At 44.1% G+C, this 19,080-nt stretch overlaps 1 long non-coding RNA gene across 1 annotated transcript; it reads left to right on the top strand.

Annotated features, from left to right (window-relative positions):
* Positions 1-12,272: 12,272 nt before the first annotated feature.
* Positions 12,273-14,046, top strand: LOC134616380 (uncharacterized). The gene is made up of 3 exons (XR_010091443.1): positions 12,273-12,463; positions 12,547-12,588; positions 13,327-14,046. It is a non-coding gene; the product is annotated as an uncharacterized LOC134616380 (long non-coding RNA).
* Positions 14,047-19,080: the final 5,034 nt, after the last annotated feature.

Genomic DNA, 19,080 nt, shown 5'->3' with positions numbered 1-19,080 from the left:
ATATATATATCATAACTCATAGGCTGAGTATATTGTTACAATAAAATAGTAGCTGAGCAAAGGCCTGAATGTATTCAGCTTCTTGTGGCATTTGAGTTTGCTTAGTTACAGGTGACGGAAGGATGTCCAGTCCATGGTGACCTCAAAGGCCTTAGGTCATCACCATATTTGAAAGAGTATGCCACAAGGAGGAACTTCTGTGTTTGCATTTAATTCTTAAAATACATGAATGTTCTGTACATGCAAATTATGTGCTTGTAAACGCAAGAAGGGGCGTTACAATACCCTGATGTTATAAAAGCAATCTAGAGTGTATTTTGGGTAGAGATGTACAACTGTTTTGCAGTTTGCACCTCTCCACGCTGCGTGCATTCATTAAAATCAATTGTTTGAACGACCTCTTCTGGACTATCATTGTTTTACTCTCATCCTCAATTTCGAACCCGTAACAGCACCTACACGGGTATTTTTGAAAATGCAGCTGTTTCTGCCACACTGAAACGGTGTTTCGAATCACCGAGAATGGAGATTTTTTAAACTCCTTTTTTGCGTTTACGAGTGGACAAGGAATACAGAGTTCGTCACGTCAAAAGTATGTGCCTTTTTTCACGTCACACTGTGCCATGTTATTGTTTACATGAGATGAATTGCAAAATAGCAGATAGAGACGAAATACTGTTAATGTGACTATCTGCAGGTTGTACACGCTTACACACACACGCAGCTACTGTCCCTCTATTTAGAAAGGCAGAGGCGTCATGGTGTGATTATTTTACATGTAGTTGTTTTTTTCCCTGTGTAATAATATTCAACATTGCTATCAATACATTTTTCAATCCCTCTGCAAAATGGGTTCATAAATATAAACAACTGTGGGATGCTGTTTGTCCGTGATTTGAACAGGGGGAACAAATCGTGGCAGGATCAGCCTGATATTATTTTTATCCCGCTGTAACTTTACTGTATAAAGAGCTAACATCTCCAAAATACCAGGAGTAGTTAGTCATTACAACAAGTGTTTGTGAACTAAAAATCAAGAATGTGGGATACTGTTTGTCCGTGATTTGAACAGCCCAGCGCTGCTCCTGACACAGGGAAAACCAATTCTGCAGGGAGACCTACCTCAGCACTTGTGCAGGTGAAGCCAAAGGGCAGATATGCGTCACCATATTTTCTAGTCTTTAGCTTAGAATGAAGTTGGTTTGGAAACATATTCATATCTCCTGCTTTGCGTTTGTGTAGGCGCCCCGCTCTAGCAGTATCCAGCTAGAGCGGGTGTGTTGTTGTTGTTTTTTCCCCTTCTCATGTCACGCCCCCCCTGAAATGGCTCTGCGCCCCCCCAGGGGGCGGGCCCCACACTTTGGGAAGGTCTGTGCTAGGGCGAGACAGACATCTCTCAAGAAGTCCTTTAGTTCAGTTCAGTTTTTTGATTTCTATATGATGAACTCTGCATTATTAAGTGATAAGAACAAGTAATCTGATGTCCTGTAATCATTATGACGCTTTAATTTGAGATACAATAAATAAAACTAGAAAGCGTAAATTTCAGAAGAAATTTTAAGTGTGCCTATGCCGCTGCTAATCTGTGTAGTTTGCCATTCATACGGCTGCTTAGGGCAAAACTCAGCAGAGCAGCCATTCTCCACCATGAACTATGGTAAAAACAAACACCGCTCACGCTTCACAGATGACAGGTTACAGTTTTGTGTAAAGATGAAGTTACTTCGTACATCGCCGATTTGCAGACGCTGTGCACACAGGTTCATGAGCAGAAGTCCCATTGTACCACGGCAGACCTGACAATGTTTGCACGAACACGCTTTGAAGCATTACGTTATGGACCACTTTTCACACATGGTTGGTTTACCCACACAGACGGCTGTAGCTTTTCAACTCACAGCCTGACACACACCCAAAAAACAGCCGAAAGACCACAGACTACGCCCGAGAGGCGTGATTGCGGATGCCGCTCAGGTGGGTCCACCTCCCCTGCAGCGGCACTGCAGACCACGCCACACACATCAAACGCGTAAAATAAATATTTATGCACTTTTGCATTCACTTTTTGTTTTTTGTTATTTTTACACAGTGTTCTGAATGATAAACAATGGTCTACAGCCAATCTTGTGTATTATTATACAAACTTTGCTTGTAAGATGCAGATAACTATTTAATAAAAAGCTAAATATTTTATATGAGAGTAAGAAAGAAAAGTATATCTTTGTGTCCCCCTTTCCCTGTTAATGCCCTACCTGGCCCCCTGGCAAAAGCTTTGCTAGATCTGCCTCTGCACGGTTACCAGCTGTCAGCTACACAAAACCAGGAGCTTGGTGTTTATTTGTCTCTCAGAAACAGTTCATAACTTCCCTTCAACTCATTCATGTCACCTAAAGGGTAAACCTGTTTCTCCATCACCAGTTCAGCTCTGATGATTCAGTAAGGACATCTCCTGGTTTGGACCAGCCCTTTTTTCAGCTGTGGCTCCAGCAAACATCAGCTGATACTAGAAATTAAAATCAAATGAATTCTAACAACAGCTGATCAAGCTTAAACGTGCTACTGTTATTTAGCGCGATAAACAAGAACGAACAGCCAATCATTGATCAGTTTCATGATTGACGTTGCAACAGGCGAGAGAATCACACGGGAGGCTTCATAACGACAGAATAAATCGTGATATTTTCTCTGAATGTGGGACGATTCCGTTTGTACGGCAACTCTACGAACTAACCCTTATGAATAAAATAAAGTTCAACGTCAGTAACTTAGCGCGCACACAGCTGTATAGAAACTCCCGTCGTGCTAGCTAACACGCAGTACGATTGTAAAAAGTCAGCACAACGAAATAAACTACACCTAAACTCGGTTTATATCTGACCCAGATAGAGTGCAGTTCATAACTTCTTACCTGAAATTCAGTTCACCTCACGCTCCTGCCTTCGGTTTCCATCAAATTTCAGGCACAAACTGAATAATAATAATAATAATAAGAAGAAGAATAAATCTGACGAATAGTAATAAGTGTGCCTCTTGGCATAGGCACACTTAATGAGTTTTCGTACAAAGTATCGGTATCGGATCAGTATCGTCGATACCATCCTGAATATTACTCGGTATCGGATCAGAAAGAAAATCAGCGGTATCGCACATCACTGCAATTCAACAACAAGGTGATACAAAGTGCTTTACAGAGACATAAAAAAAACAAAAACAAATAAAAAGCATGATTTAAAATTGAGTTAAAAAAAACAGTAGATAAAAGCAAGAGTTAAAATGTAAGCTTAAAAGTGTGGATTTGGTGTTTTATTCAAATGCAGCTGAGAACAGGTGAGTCCTGGATTTAAATAAACTGAGTGTTTCAGCTGATCTGAGCTGAACTTCAGGTTTTTTATTTCTATATGATGAATTCTGCATTATTAAGTGATAAGAACATGCCCTGTAATCATTATGGCGCTATAATTTGAGATACAATGAATAAAATACGTTTTTGTACAAAGTATCGGTATCGGATCAGTATTGTCGATACTACCCTGAATTTTACTTATCGGATCAGAAAGGAAATCAGTGGTGTCACTACTCGATGGTGAACCTTTGGCTGCTCTGCTTGGGAAGGAGTCAGTGGGAAGCTTTTTGGCCCTGGTTTGCCCTTATGGATGAGGTGATAGGACAGAGGCCTTCCATTAGGCCCCCTGTTTTCCTCTCTCCCTGAGATGTATGAACATTAAGCAAACATTTTAAAATGATATTTAAGAGTACTGAAGAGTTTGAAATTGATATTTATTAAAGGTAAATAACAATAAAGCAAGAATTGAACATGAATTGTCTGGATAAGGAAAAGGTGGAGAAGAGCATAAACAGTTTCAATAGAAAGGTATGACTTCATTTATTTTATGACGTCAAAGCATTATTCTGATTACTAAGCTTGAGTAAAATATACTAACACTGAGAAAAGATATTTTATACACTTCATCTGTGTAGCTAAGCTTTTTTGTAAACTCAAAAATATCCTGTTTTCAGCTTTCTGACTATTTAACTGCCATTTTATGTACACAAATTAGTAACAGGATCATATGAATAATTGAAAATAAATTGAAACTTGTACAAGAACATAAGAGATTTTCTTCATATATTCTGAATGACCGCCATCATGGAGTCACTCTAGATTAATAGTTTTAACTGGATATGATTGTGTCTGATGAGCCCGCCGTACAAAACATGCCGAAGACGGCGACACAGTTTTTGTAGCTCATCGATAATTAATAATGTACAAAAAACACGGAGCAAGATTTCGGGGTCTATTTTTGCTTTTCACTCTGTGGCGCTGACGACCTGAAATATTCTGAATAAAGGGCGGGAGTACATTGAGAAGGCTAGACCGTCCAATTTCCAAGTTTACTTCTGGCCTACCCAACCTCCTGAGTACCCGGCCCACGTAAACCGCGAAGGCCGGGTCCTCAGGAGGACTCAGCCCATGAATTTGGACACGACTATAATCTGTATCTGTATAATCTGCATTATACTTGATGACAAGATGGCACCGGTGTGTGTGGCTGCTCGTCTGTCACTGCCAAGTTTGTTCATGTTTATATTATTTCTAATTTCTGTCATCCACAAGTCTCTGCTGAGGTATGATCACCAGACACTAATGGACCTCCAACCTGTGGTCAAAAATATTGTGTCCTTTGGAGCTGGTGGGCAGCAAACCCTGCCCCCAGTTGTATTGGTAATCCTGGGTTACCTGTACCAGGTTCCCACGCTACCTTCCCGGCAAAGGCGTCACCACATCTGGGGTAAACGAAGCGGTCAGCTGGTGAAGCTAAAGGTTTATCTAAGGAATTGTTCTGCTGTTTTCCAACCAGCACATGGATTACTTCCAAGATTTTTTGTGTCTCGGCGTTTCCTGGATCCTGTTGATGCCTTCTTGGTGCCTGTGGTCGGCTTTGATGATGTTTCTCGGCCTCACTGCCCATGCCCTCCCAGGCTAAACCTCCGCCGTCAGCATGATCGAAACCTGAGATCGCTGAGTCGGGTTTCTCGACTTACTAAAACTGGTGCTCCTGTCAGGATTGCCCTGGTGAACGACAGATCACTTTTAAACAAAACTTTTATTCTTCGGGACTTTCTCATTTCCCATGGATTTTTCGTGTGTGACTGAGATGTGGCTGAGTGTTGGTGAGTCCCCTGCCCTATCAGAACTTTTACCAGTGGATTGTTGCTCTTTTAACCCTTGGATGCACAACCTACCAATACCTACACTCTTCTGCAAGTGGGGTCAAAAATGACCCCAAATAGAAACAATGCATTTTGCTACAAATTCGGTTGTTATTCCTCAAAATCTTTAAAACGAAGAGTTGTAATATTTTCATATTTGAGGTATTCCTCATAAAACATGTTTGTGACATGAGGCCCTTTGCATTTTTATTTATTTTTTCATTAATTTTAAGAAATTGCAGTTTTTTGTATCACTTTTGTATGCTTGCTCTGCATATACTGCAGAAGCTGGGCCTTCCCTCTAAAAGGCACAAGTTGTTCATCCACTGTAACACAATCACTGAGGATGAATTTCTGCCTGCAGTTGACCAGGAACAGGTCCTATATGTAGTGGAAAGCTGCCATGTGGTTTGTTTTCAGTCGGTAGGCTCTGGTCCTCTCGTCATCAAAGTGCAAGAAACTGCAAATATCTTTAAATCTTTGAATTGACATAGTGGCCTTGTACAATGGGTTATGCAGAGGACTCCCAAAAAAGACACCGACTGGTACATCCCAGTTCTTCTCACTTCCTGCAAGAATGGTCAATCAAATGAAGGCCAGGAGCTTTTGTTTGATTACATTTTTGCTCTGTTTTCCTCTGTCTATGGCTACTCTTTGTGCCTCCATGTTTGTGCATGTCAGCATCTCTTCTATTATATTATCAGACACGAACATCTTCCATGCATCTATTGGGGAGACAGTACTAAACCCAGGTGGAAGCCCTGGCCGACTAATTCAGAATATTGTGGCTAGAACAGTAAGAGGGGCTCATTCTGTTAGACTCAATATCCATTTCCTCTTCAGAGGACTCATCAGAGGACCTCTGTATCTGACTGGCCTTGTTCAGTGGGGGTGGGGGGGTGGGGGGACGGGACAATAGTCTGGGTCCTCTATAGCTTAGATGTCAGATTCTGAGTTAATGCCTCTGATGGGCTCATCATCCCATCCGTCCTGGATCATTTGTAGGGCAAGATCCACAGGGATCCTAGCTGGCCTCATAGCAGTGATGTTACTTTAGATATTTAATAAAAAACATCATAAAGGACAATGTTTGAAATGCACAGGAAACTATAAACAGGGCTGCACATAAATGGTTCGCAGGTGTGAATTCGCTGTGAAAATAAAACACGCATACCAGATAAGAAGTTTGAATGCTCGTTTGCGTACATTAGCTGTTCTGGAGGAGGACAGACATTTGTTGAGAACTAAAGATGTCAAAGAAGCAAGCTCCGTAAGCAATTACTTTGGTGTTCCTCCACCACAAAAGAAGTGTGTATTCTCTGAATTTCTGGGAATAGTTTTATTTTGACAGCGAATAATAATAATGCATTGGATTTATATAGCGCTTTTCAAGGCACCCAAAGCACTTTACAATGACATTATTCATTCACGCTCACATTCACACACTGGTGGAGGCAAGCTACGGTTGTAGCCACAGCTGCCCTGGGGCAGACTGACAGAAGCGAGGCTGCCATATCACGCCATCGGCCCCTCTGGCCAACACCAGTAGGCGGTAGGGTAAAGTGTCTTGCCCAAGGACACAACGACCAGGACAGAGAGGCCGGGGATCGAACCGGCGACCTTCCGGTTACAGGTGCCCTTCCCAACCCCCTGAGCCCCGGTCGCCTGATCCATCAGAAGTGTAAGTGGGTCAGTCAGAGTTGCTAAGAATGAAAGTTTCATAGAAGATTCCATAGGAACTGCTTGGGGTCATATTGGACCCCACTTGTGGAAGAGTGGGGTAGTGATACAAAAACTGCATTTTTTTTAAATAATTAAAAAATAAATAAAAATGAAAATGGCCTCATGTTACAAACATATTTCATGAGTTATACCTGGAATATTAATATATTACAACTTTTCAATTTAAAGATTTTGAATGACCCCACGTTTGCATCTAAGGGTTAATTCCCTAAGGATGTCAGGCAGAGGTGGAGGCACAGTGACTGTCTACGGCTACACCCACAAGTACATGGGTATTTTTGAAAATGCAGATTTTCCATTTTTGTTTTTTTTAAAAAGTCCTGTTCACATGTAAACGCAAAATTGAAGGAAAATGCTGCTACGAACATGCCAAAGCAACAGGTGGCGATATATTCCTAACCATGTAGAAATGTTGGCCAATCAGAAGTCTAGAAGCCTCGGTGGGAAAGAGTAAACAAACATAGAAGCAGAACTGAGTTCTATGTGTGGAGGGACAATAACTGTGTGTGTATATGTCAGCATTTAAACACTGCAGAGAATAAAATTAACAGTAACAGGATTTTCTGTGCGCCATTGTAGAAATTAATTTCACTGAAATAAAAATGTGGCGCACAATGTGACTTCAAAATAGGCGCACACCCATGACGCTGCGTTTTCTCCATTTCCTTGTCCACACGTAAATGCAAAAACAGAGTTTTCGAAAATATCCACCCCGGTAAGTGTTTTTAAAAATCTCTGTTTTCAGTGACCGAAAATGCCGTTTTCGGTCACTGAAAAGGGTTAGGGTTAGGGGGTTAGGGTTAGGGTTAGGTTAGGGGGTTAGGTGCGGGCCGCTTTGAGCATTCACACTGGAGAGCGTTTGCTGTTGCTTTTTATTTGTAGTGTGAACAAGCAGACAAAAAAATCGGATTTGATCAAAAAATCGGAATTGAGCTTTAAGACCTGCAGTGTGAACGTAGCCTAAGACAAAGCGATGCGTCCTGTCGTTCCTGGAAGTGAAACCTCTGTGGCTCCTTTAACCTCCAAGGACAGGGGTCTGCAACCTTTAACACCCAAAGAGCCACTTGGACCCAGTTTCCACGCAAAAGAAAACACTGGGAGCCGCAAATACTTTTTGACATCTAAAATGAAGATAACGCTGTATATATTGTTTTTTTACCTTTATGCTTTGTGTGAACAACTAAGGTGTGTTGCTTATGAAATCCATGAAGTGCTACAGAGAAAATTACATTTTATTTATGTAATTAACACATTTTGAACTCCTAAAGAAATATAACAAAAGGAAAGACACCTAGGTGAACTAAAATGATCCAGCAAACAAAAACTGTTGTGAGCCGCCACCATTATATCGCTTTTGGGCTTTTGGAGCCTTGACCTGACTTTTAAAAAATAATTGAAAAAAGCACTATGCTGCTAAAAGATGAATAATAGACATTTGCAAAATTCATCTGCAGCACCGCTGCATGTGAGGCGGACGCACCTGAGCGGCACCCGCAATCACGCGTCGTGGTCTTTACGTCTGTGCTCTCTCTGCTGTTGTGTTGGTATGTGTCGGGTTATTGAAAAGCTACAGCCGGCTGTATGCGAATAGCAACCATGTGTGAAAAGTGGTCAATAAAGAGATGCTGAAAAGCATGTTCATGGAAACATTTTGTCCTTTTCCTGAGTGTGTGTGTGCTGGGACAATGATGAACTTTAGCTTGGTACATGATAACTACAGGCTGCAGCGCAGTAAAGTAAGCCCCGCCCTCACCAACCACACAGTGTGGCGGAGTTCATCCAGTGAAACACTTCATGTGTTAAACTTGTTAAAGGGGAAGTGATGAAGCTGAAGGCGTCTCGCTGCTGCTCAGACTGATGTTCAGTCGTCATCCAGACACGATGAAGACTCCGTGTGTCTCTCTGCTCCTCGGTGAGTCAAACTCAGAGCTGCTGCTCATTTATTCATCAGCATTAAACTGAATGGAAGCTCTGCTACACACAGCCGGGAATGTCAGAAATTGTGATGCAGGATAGAGACACAGACACTAAATCCACACTGTGAAATCTAATTAGCTCCCAGAACTAAAAAAACTAATAAACTTGTTGCCTCAAATAAACAGAGTAAAGCTTAAGATGACTATATTAGGACAACTTATTCATTAAGTGTACAGTTCTAAGAATAACTTGATGACTGTGTAACACTGATTGTTCACCCACTGACAAACATGTCAAGTTCTGCTACATTAAAGAACAACTTGTAGTAACTTATATTAATATAACACTGAATGCAAATGTGACTCAAAGAGAATAATTAACAACAGTTCTTGTAATGGTGTTTAAATCAGCCCAACTTTTATTTTGAAATGTAAAACAATATAACAGCCAACATCCTGGACACTGTTCTGATGAACAACAACAGTTATACTGTCATCATTGTTATAATCTTACAATGAAACAACTTCTCAGATTTAATTATTCTTATTATTAGTTTATTATTATTAGTTTAGACTTTCCACAAGTTTGTTTGTAGTTACATTACTTCTATAATCAAAATAAAATGTATTTATTGTTCAGTCTCCAGATCAAACAACACATTTGTTTTACATTCAAACACAGGAGCTGGTGTGTTGTAATATTTTAAGGATGCTTGTTTCCAGTCCAGGCATCACTGCCTGAATGACTGTCATGGATCGAGCTGATCCAAATGTAAGTGCAGCAGAAAGTCTTTAACTTCCCTTCAGTACAGTGGCAGTGGATGTGGGCTGATTAAAGGAGTTTGCAAAGAAAAGCGTCTGGACTTCTTTAAGTTGCTTGAAGACGTTTCACCTCTCATCCGAGAAGCTTCTTCAGTTCTAAGGTCAAATGGCCGAGAGTCCCAGATTTAAACCCAGTGGGGTATCCCCCCCAAAGAGGGACAAAGGACCCGCTGGTGATCCTCTAATCACACCCGCTTCACACCTTTACTCATGTGATTAGTCCTTACGATATAAGGACAATGTCCCTACGATGTACCAAAGACAAGGATAGGTGTGTGTGCGTGTGTGTGTATGTGTGTGTGTGTGTGTGTGTGTGTAATGATCATGTAAACCAGGGGTATTAAACTATAGTTTAAAGAGGTCGTGTCTTGAAGCTAAAGTCCAGAGGATCAAACATAAACACACAGATACAGATATGTAGATGTAACATAGAAGTAAACACATATGTAAGACTGTTCATATGCATAATGCTCCATTTTAACATAATACAATGTGATGCATGTTCAAAGGGAGATAAATAAAAAGAGAAAGAACTTGAATTTCCTCTTTTCTGTTTCACACACTGACTGTGTCTCAGTTATACTGGTAACACATCTCAACCACAGTTTCCACTCTGCTGTGCTTTTGCACGTTTCTGCTCTGTGAGTAAACTGAGCTCCAGCTTGTGCTGCCAGGATTTTAACCCTGGCTGACTCAGAGCCTCACACACATGTGGAGGAGCTCACTGATGAGCTGGGAACCATATTTAGCTGTGATTATGTTGACTGTGGAGAAACTGCTTTAGTGTGTGGAGCCAAACATGGTGACGATGCTCAGAGTCAAAGCTGAGAAACTCGTCTCAGTGGTGGAAGGTCACCTCTTACAAGCTTCAGGTCCACGTTAGTCACATCAGCTGACTGCAGGCTGGAAAATCTGATTTGGTTGTTGGTTTGGATCTGACAGGGTCTGGGTCCAGACTGTGGTCTGCCTGTTTGTGACCTCTGACCTTTAGTGACCTCTGTCCTCCTGTTGCAGGTGTGTGTGTGCTGCTGCTGTCTGCACCGACTGTTTCTGCAGGTGAGTTGATGAAGTGAAAACAATCAGTGAGACTCCAACAAGAACATAAATACATTTACTCTGTGTGTGTGTGTGTGTGTGTGTGTGTGTGTGTGTCTGTGTGTGTGTGTGTGTGCGTGTGTGTGTGTGTGTCTCTGTGTGTGTGTGTGTGTGTGTGTGTGTGTGTGTGTGTGTGTGTGTGTGTATGTGTGTGTGTCCTCCAGTGTCTCTGTCTGTCAGTCCAAACCTTCAGCAGGTCTTCAGAGGATCTTCTTCAGTGTATCTGAGCTGTGTTGATGATGGACAGACAGCTGATGGATGGACAGTGAAGAGGACCAGAGGAGGACTCACTGAGGACTGTGGAGCAGCTCCAGGCTTTGGGAGGCTTCTTGGTTCCTCCTGTGTTGTGGATCTTTCTGCTCCCAGTGAAACCTTCTGGTGTGAGGACTCCTCTGGACAGCAGAGTGACAGAGTCTCCTTCAGTGTCCAATCAGACACTAAAGGTGAGATGTTCCAGCTGTGTCTCTGTCTCTGTGTGACTCTGCTCTCATTAACTCTGTTTGTCTCTGATGGTCAGATAAAGGTGTCATCCTGGAGATCCCTGCACTTCCTGTGAGGACAGGAAGTGATGTCATTCTGCGCTGCAGACAGAGGAATGGTGCCACAGTCGCAGCTTATTTCTTCATCAAAGGAAGTTCTGTTGGTCCTAAACCAGAGCACATCATCACTAACATCCAGCAGGCTGATGAAGGTCTCTACTGTTCTACTAATCAGGGTGGAAAGTCTCCTAACAGCTCTCTGAGTGTCAGAGGTCAGAACACTGACATCACTTCCTGTTTAAAAAATGATGTATCATTGTGACCTGATAATAAACTGACTGAACCTTCTTCATCATCTCTCCTGCAGATTCTCCTACAATCATCCATCCTCCTCCTCCTCACTGTCCTCCTCCTTCAAGCACCTCCACAAACTTTGCTCCTCCTGTAAAAACTCCTTTTACTCCCTGTTCTCCTCCTCCTCTCCCAGCATCCACCTGTCCTTCTCCTCCTCCACCTCCTCCTCCCTCCCTCCTGGTCCCAGTTGTAGCAGGTCTGGTCTCTGGGCTTCTCCTGGTTCTGGTTCTGGGTGGAGTTCGGTTCCTCTGCAGTAAACTTAAAGGTGATAAACCTGCACAGAAGTAAAAGTTTTGTTCCTTTATCCCTTAAAGCTGACGAGAGCAGCCGCGCTCCCATCGACTCTTTTAAAACCTGCTGCAGGATGAGTTGGAACAATAATGTTTGTGCGTTTGAAAACAGAGGAGTTGTGTTTACACATCACACATTCAGCTGGTCCCAGGTTTCCTTCCACTCATGTGTCTGCAGGAACAAGTTCACAGCACTCCCTACTGTCTAACAAACACCATCACGCTGTCAGCACGAACCATCACATGAGTTCGATGTGCACCATTACTCCTCCTGTGCTGATGTTTCTCTGTGTGATGTAGGAGGTGTGGGAGCAGACCTGTGGAGCTGTGGAGGTGACGGCTGTCTGAGACGGAGCGTCTGCCTCTGCTGTGAGTCTCCTTCATGTTTCATGTATTATCTGTGTTTCCACCACTGGAGGGCGCTGTGGGTTATTGATGTGTGGGAACAGTAACCAATCACTGCAGTCTGAATGCTTCTCTTTGGTCATGTGACCATTTGATCTCTGATCAGTGTGTTCTTCAGTTTCAGGCCTGTTTCTGCTGACTGCTGCAGGTGAGCTGATGTTCCTACACCTGTCTGTCCTCATCATGACCTCTGACCTTTGGTGACCTTTAGTGACCTCTGTCCTGTTGCAGGTGTGTGTGTGCTGCTGCTGTCTGCTCTGGCTGTTCCTGCAGGTGAGTTGAAGGTAACAGGAACTCTGAGGTGATGTAGGTGCTCTGTGGTCAATGTCTAATAATCCTCAGTCAGCCTCTTCTTCTTCTGCTTCTTCTTCTTCTTCTCTCCTTTATCTGACTTAATGTTTAAAGCTGATAGGCTGATAAATAAAGTTTCAGCTTCTCTGCTGTTTTTAATGTTTCATTGCTGTTTGAACGACTTTTAAACTTTGTGACTGTAGGAACTTTTTGACACCCCTTCATTCTGAACTTCTAAGAGACCTTTTTAGAGAAAATGATGTGTGTTTATGGCACAAAGCTGGACTGCTCCTTTGTTCAGGGTCTGACTGGGGTGTTGGTTCTCATTCTGAACAACTTTAAAGGAAATTTGTCCATGATGACGAGTGTTTCTAGCAGCAGGGTCTGAAACTGCAGTACGAGGTTCTGAGACCAGCTACAAACATGAGAAACAAGCACAGAGGACTGCAGACTAAATCAGACTCAGGGTTAGCTAACACATCTAAGGAGGCTGGAAGGAAACTTTGTGTCTGCAGGAGGACACTTCCACCTCCTGAGGGTGGAAGAATAAAGGAGAGTTCTGAAAGTTTGGTGAAGACGGTTCAGCTCAGATCCTCCAACATGACTAAGCATCACTCAACATCCTCAGAGCACAAACGACTTAAAATCAGACAAAACAGGCTACATTGACCTCCTCTGTACCCTCCTCCTGACTCCCCTCTCTGTGTCCTCCTCTTTCAGCTCCTCCTCTCCCCTGTGAGTCTGTGCTGAGGCTCGTCTGCCATCTAGTGGTCTTCTGTCCGTACTGCATCTCCACTGGTCTGCTGCTGTCCATCTCTTGGAGCAGGAAGACACAGAACAAACCGTTTGTCTCCATGGAGATGACCCAGCGTGATGGAGGAGATCAGGGACTGGCTGAAGATGGTGATGATGTCACTGCTGATGTCACCACTGAGCATGCCTTCTGAGCTGCAGACTGTGTGTCAGGGTACCAGCATCTGCAGTGTTTCTGTATCTTAGTTCCTCTTTTGATGTATTGGAGAAAAGTTCCAGTGTTTACTGTCAGTATGGATTAGTTAGGTTTGAGTTTATCGCTTCATCCCTGTTTCCTGTATAAGTCTGTCCTCTGTGTATGTCTCCTCTGTCTGTATTGTGTCTCCTGTACATTCTCTCCAGTCCATCATGTGCGTCTCCTCCCATTGTCTTCCAAGTTCGTCTAGTTCTTCCCTCCCGTCTCCTGTGTCATGTTTTGTGAATTAATGTTTCCTGTTTTACTTTGACAGTGTCACATCCTGTGTTCAGTGTGTGTAGTTTTGCTTCCTGTGTGTCATCACGTCCACTCTCCCTAATTACCCTTGTGTGCTTATGTTGTGTCTGTTTTCCTCTGTGTCTCTCATGTCATGGTCCAGTTCCCTGGTCCTGGTCTCATGGTCCAGTTTTCCTTGTTTTTTGCTTTAGTTTTCCCAGTTTAGTCAGTCAGTCTAGTCTCGGTTTCACATTTTATGTATGTCAACAATCCAGCCTCAATAAATGACTCTCTTTCTGTTCAACCTCACTCTCGCCTCAGTTTTAATATTTGGCTCCCCCTCCTCTCTCCACATGATCTGTCATTGCAGATCGCGACACTGTGGAGCTCTGATGTGTTTTTAAAATATTTTTATCAGTCAGTAAGTTTACTTCAGCGTACGAGGTGAAAAACTAACTTCATCATCTTTAAATCTGTTACTGGACAATGAACATAAACCTGTAAACCCTCCCACTAATACTTCAGGATATTCTCTTACCCAATAGCATGGTCACAGCTTAATAAACACAGCCTGTGTCCAACCAAAATCATACATGTTTCCATGTCAAAATGTCTTGATACACGCTCAGTGATCCAGGTAAGGAGATCCCTAAAGGTTGACTGTAGATCTGACCTGTGTGACCTCTGAGGCTCCATCACTGAGTGTATTCAGCAGATACAGACACAAACATTTCCCCTGTTCATGTCAGTGTGCAGTGTTGTTTACACAGCATCCCCCTGACCGCTGAGACTGTGAGGAGTCACAGATCCTGGGTGGGCCGGGTCAGGAAAGCTAGCAGATTTAACCTGTGGACCCAGCTGCTGTGGATCCAGCTGCTGTTGATCCAGCTGCTGTGGACCCAGCTGCTGTGGACCCAGCCACTGTGGAGCCCTCAGTGGGTTCTCTGGAGCAGTAAATTCAGATTTGATTCAAGTTTACTGCATTTGTGCTTGCTGCTTCTTCCTACAAGGGTCAGAGTTCACAGGTCCCAGGTTCCCAGGTCAGATGATTCACTCAGATCCAGGTTTGTCCAGAGACAACGACGGCTCCAGGACCTGAGCCAGAGAGACCAACAGGACTGAATCCACCCAACTGTACAAAAAAGCTGGACGCTGAAATATGTAAATAACAACTGAACATATTAAACTCATAATAGAAGAGAGAAAACATGTCAAATGTTTAAACTGAGGAATTGTTGATAAAATGAGCTCCTTTTTAATTGGCTGGCATAGAAAGAGCATGTTAGAGAGGCAGACAGAGGTTCAGCAGCTGTTCCTCACTGTGAACATCTCATCATCTACAGAACATGACCTCATCAGGAGACTCGGGTTTCGCTCAGCCTTTGACCTTCAGCAGTGCTGCTTTGACCTTTGACCTTCAGATGTGACCACAGCATTGTCTCCTCAAGAGAGGATCGGTTTTCTCGTTAAGATGGAGATCTCGTTAAGATGGCGGCGCGTGCACACGCAGCGGCTTCTCTCTCTCCCAAACAAACTACTTTTTTGTGTTTTTCGTCCTGTAAGTTTCAGTGTTTTTGTAAGTCTTCGTCGCGTCTATCTGTGTGCAAGCGAAGATATGCCCGAACATTTCTTCTCGACATCGGCAGAAACAAACTTTTTAAGTTAAACTCTGTGGACACTGAGGAGCTGAAAGATCTGGGTCTGCTCCGAAGGCCTACTCAATCACCGACCCCCACTCCTGCACTTCGCCCACAATGGAAGCGCCTCAAGCGGTGTGAGAGGAAGCAGAAGAGGGGTAAGCGCGGTGGCATCCGAGCTAGGCTAGCGGCTAGCCCACACAAACCCGCCATCCCCTCTATCGTTCTGGCCAACGTACGCTCGCTAGAAAATAAACTGGACGACATCCGACTGCTACGTTCATCTCAAAGGAATGTAAAGGACTGCTGTGTTTTTGTGTTCACGGAAACATGGCTCAGCGACAGTGTCCCGGACCGCGCCATTCAGCTCGACCAGCTAACATGCTACCGTGCTGACAGAGTCATCGTCGCGGGAGGTAAGACCCGCGGGGGAGGACTTTGTGTTTACATCAATGATGCCTGGTGTCGCGATGCTGTTGTGGTCTGCAAACACTGCTCACCAGTGCTGGAGTTTATGATTATTAAGTGCCGGCCATTCTATCTACCGAGGGAATATACAGCCATTCTACTGTGCGCTGTGTACATCCCTCCCTCCTCCAATGTCAACAACAGGAGTGAGGCACTGAATGAACTGTACCAGCACATCAGTGAGCAGCAGACAGCCCATCCTGATGCTTTTCTCATCTTGGCTGGGGATTTCAATCATGCAGACTTAAAGTGCGTGTTTCCAAAAATACAACAACACATAGACTTTCCAACAAGGGGAAATAACACACTGGACTTTGTTTACACCACCCAGAGAGGAGCCTACAAAGCTTTTCCCCTCCCCCACCTCGGCGCCTCAGACCATATCACTGTCATGCTAATGCCTGCTTACAGACCGCTTGTTAAAGTCTCCAAACCGGTTCGTAAGCGGATACAGGTGTGGCCAGAAGGGTCTTCAGAGGCCTTACAGGACTGCTTTAACACCACAGACTGGAACATGTTTAAGGAGGCTGCCACCTATAACAACACCACTGACCTCCAGGAGTACGCAGAGACTGTTACTGCCTACATCAACAAGTGTATTGAGGATGTAACAGTCACGAAAACCATAACTGTCCGGGCCAATCAAAAACCATGGATGACAGGAGAGGTCTACAGGCTGCTGATAGCTCGGAATGTTGCCTTCAGAGATGGAGACGAGGCGAGCCTGAGGACAGCTAGGGCCAACCTTTCCCGTGGTATCAGAGAGGCTAAGAGACAGTACTCCAGGAAAATATCTCATCACTTCAAAGACAGCAGAGACTCACGGAGCCTGTGGCGGGGCATTCAGACCATCACAGATTACAAGCCCCCACCACAGACCTGTGATAGCACTATCCCCCTGCTGAACGAGCTGAACACTTTCTTTGCTCGCTTTGAAGTCCAAAACAGCACCACAGCACAGAAGACCCCACCCCCTCCTGGCGACCAGGTGATGACTCTGTCCCCGGACAGCGTGAGGAGATCCCTCAGCAGGATCAATGCACGTAAAGCTCCGGGTCCTGACAACATTCCTGGTCGTGTACTGAGAGACTGTGCAGTGGAACTCACTGATGTCTTCACAGACATCTTCAATATATCACTTATCCAGGCTGTCGTCCCCACATGTTTTAAAGCCACCACAATCATTCCGGTTCCAAAAAAGTCATCTCCCTCCTGCTTTAATGACTACCGTCCTGTTGCACTTACTCCCATCCTGATGAAGTGCTTCGAACGACTAGTCATGCAACACATCAAGACTGTCCTGCCCCCCTCCCTGGATCCCTTTCAGTTTGCGTATCGGCCCAACCGCTCAACCGATGATGCTATCTCCACTGCACTCCACTCAGCACTCACACACCTGGACAAAAAAGACTCATATGTTCGAATGCTGTTCATAGATTTCAGTTCAGCATTCAACACTATAATCCCCCAACAGCTCACTCAAAAACTGGTCCAGTTGGGGCTTAACACCTCTCTGTGCAACTGGCTGTTGGATTTCCTCACCGGAAGACCTCAAGCAGTACGGGTCGGCAGTAATACATCCAGCACCATCATCTTAAACACGGGGGCCCCGCAGGGATGTGTGCTGAGCCCCCTCCTCTTCACGCTGCTGACCCATGACTGCACTCCATCATACAGCTCCAACCTCTTCATCAAGTTTGCGGACGACACAACGGTGGTGGGTCTCATTAGCAACAGGGATGAGACCAACTACAGAAGTGAGGTGAGATGCCTGGCCACGTGGTGTGTTGACAACAATCTCTCTCTGAATGTGGAGAAGACGAAGGAGATTGTTGTGGACTTCAGGAGAATGCACACCCAACATGCTCCTCTGACCATTGACGGAGTGTCTGTGGAGAGAGTGAGCAGCACCAAGTTCTTGGGTGTGCACATTACAGAGGATCTCACATGGACGTACAACACCACAGCACTGGCCAAGAAATCACAGCAGCGTCTCTTCTTTCTCCGCAAACTAAGAAGAGCAGGAGCACCAGCCCCCATCATGTACACTTTCTACAGAGGCACCATCGAGAGCATCCTGTCGAGCTGCATCACTACGTGGTTTGGAGCCTGCAATGCGTCCTGTCATAGAACCCTCCAACGCATAGTGAGAGCTGCAGAGAGGATCATTGGTGTCTCTCTCCCCTCCCTCCAGGACATTTACAGCACCCGTCTCACTAAAAAAGCCCTTTGCATAGCGGCTGATCCCACGCACCCAATGCAAAGCTTCTTCAAGCTGCTGCCGTCAGGGAGGAGACTGCGGAGTCTCCAGGCCAGAACCAGCAGACTGAAGGACAGCTTCATCCATCAGGCTGTCAGGAAGCTTAACTCCCTCCCAATTCTGCCCCCTCTCCCCCCTCTCCTCCACGGTCTCACTGAACTCTGTCACACACACACACACACACACACACTCTCTGACTCACTCACTGGCCTGCACCAGTTATTAGTCACCTTGTGGAGCATTGGACTGCCATTACCTCATAAGACTTTGTTACACTATCTCCTACCGTACATTACCAAATCTCCATTTGCACTATTTGCCTATTTGCACTACCTTGCCTGGTCTACACCCAATGTCATTTACCGTTACCTGAATATTGTATATTGTATATTGTATAGCTTTTTTTTTGTTATATGTAAAATTGTACTGTATTTATTCAAATTTTACTTTTTTTTTTTAAATTATTTAAATTATTTTTATTGCTGCTACTTCATCTAGGGTTTGAGAGTAACGAAATTTCTATTCTCTGTATGTCCTGTACATATGGCAGAATTGACAAATAAAGTTGACTTTGACTTTGACTTTGTTTGATCAGACACTGCTGGGACTAAGGACTCTTTCTAACTTGTCCGTTTATGTGGAAATGAACTTCTTCAGGAAAGATAAGCTTAGATCTGGTTAAAAACAAGCTGTTGTGTTCATGTGTGTTCATTGTGCTCATTCATGAACACCACCATGTCATTGGTTCAGGTATGTGGATGACACCTGGGTGAAAATCAAATCTCAGGATGTTCCACACTTCATGGATCACATTAACTCAGTGGACTGACACATCAAATTCAAATGTCAAAGCTGGAAAGGCGCCTAAAGAAAGCTCCAGCCGA

This window comes from Pelmatolapia mariae, linkage group LG3_W, assembly GCF_036321145.2.
Source record: "Pelmatolapia mariae isolate MD_Pm_ZW linkage group LG3_W, Pm_UMD_F_2, whole genome shotgun sequence".
Lineage (NCBI taxonomy): Eukaryota > Metazoa > Chordata > Actinopteri > Cichliformes > Cichlidae > Pelmatolapia > Pelmatolapia mariae.
Note: the sequence above shows the minus strand (reverse complement) of the source record. Positions and strands in the feature narration are given on the sequence as shown.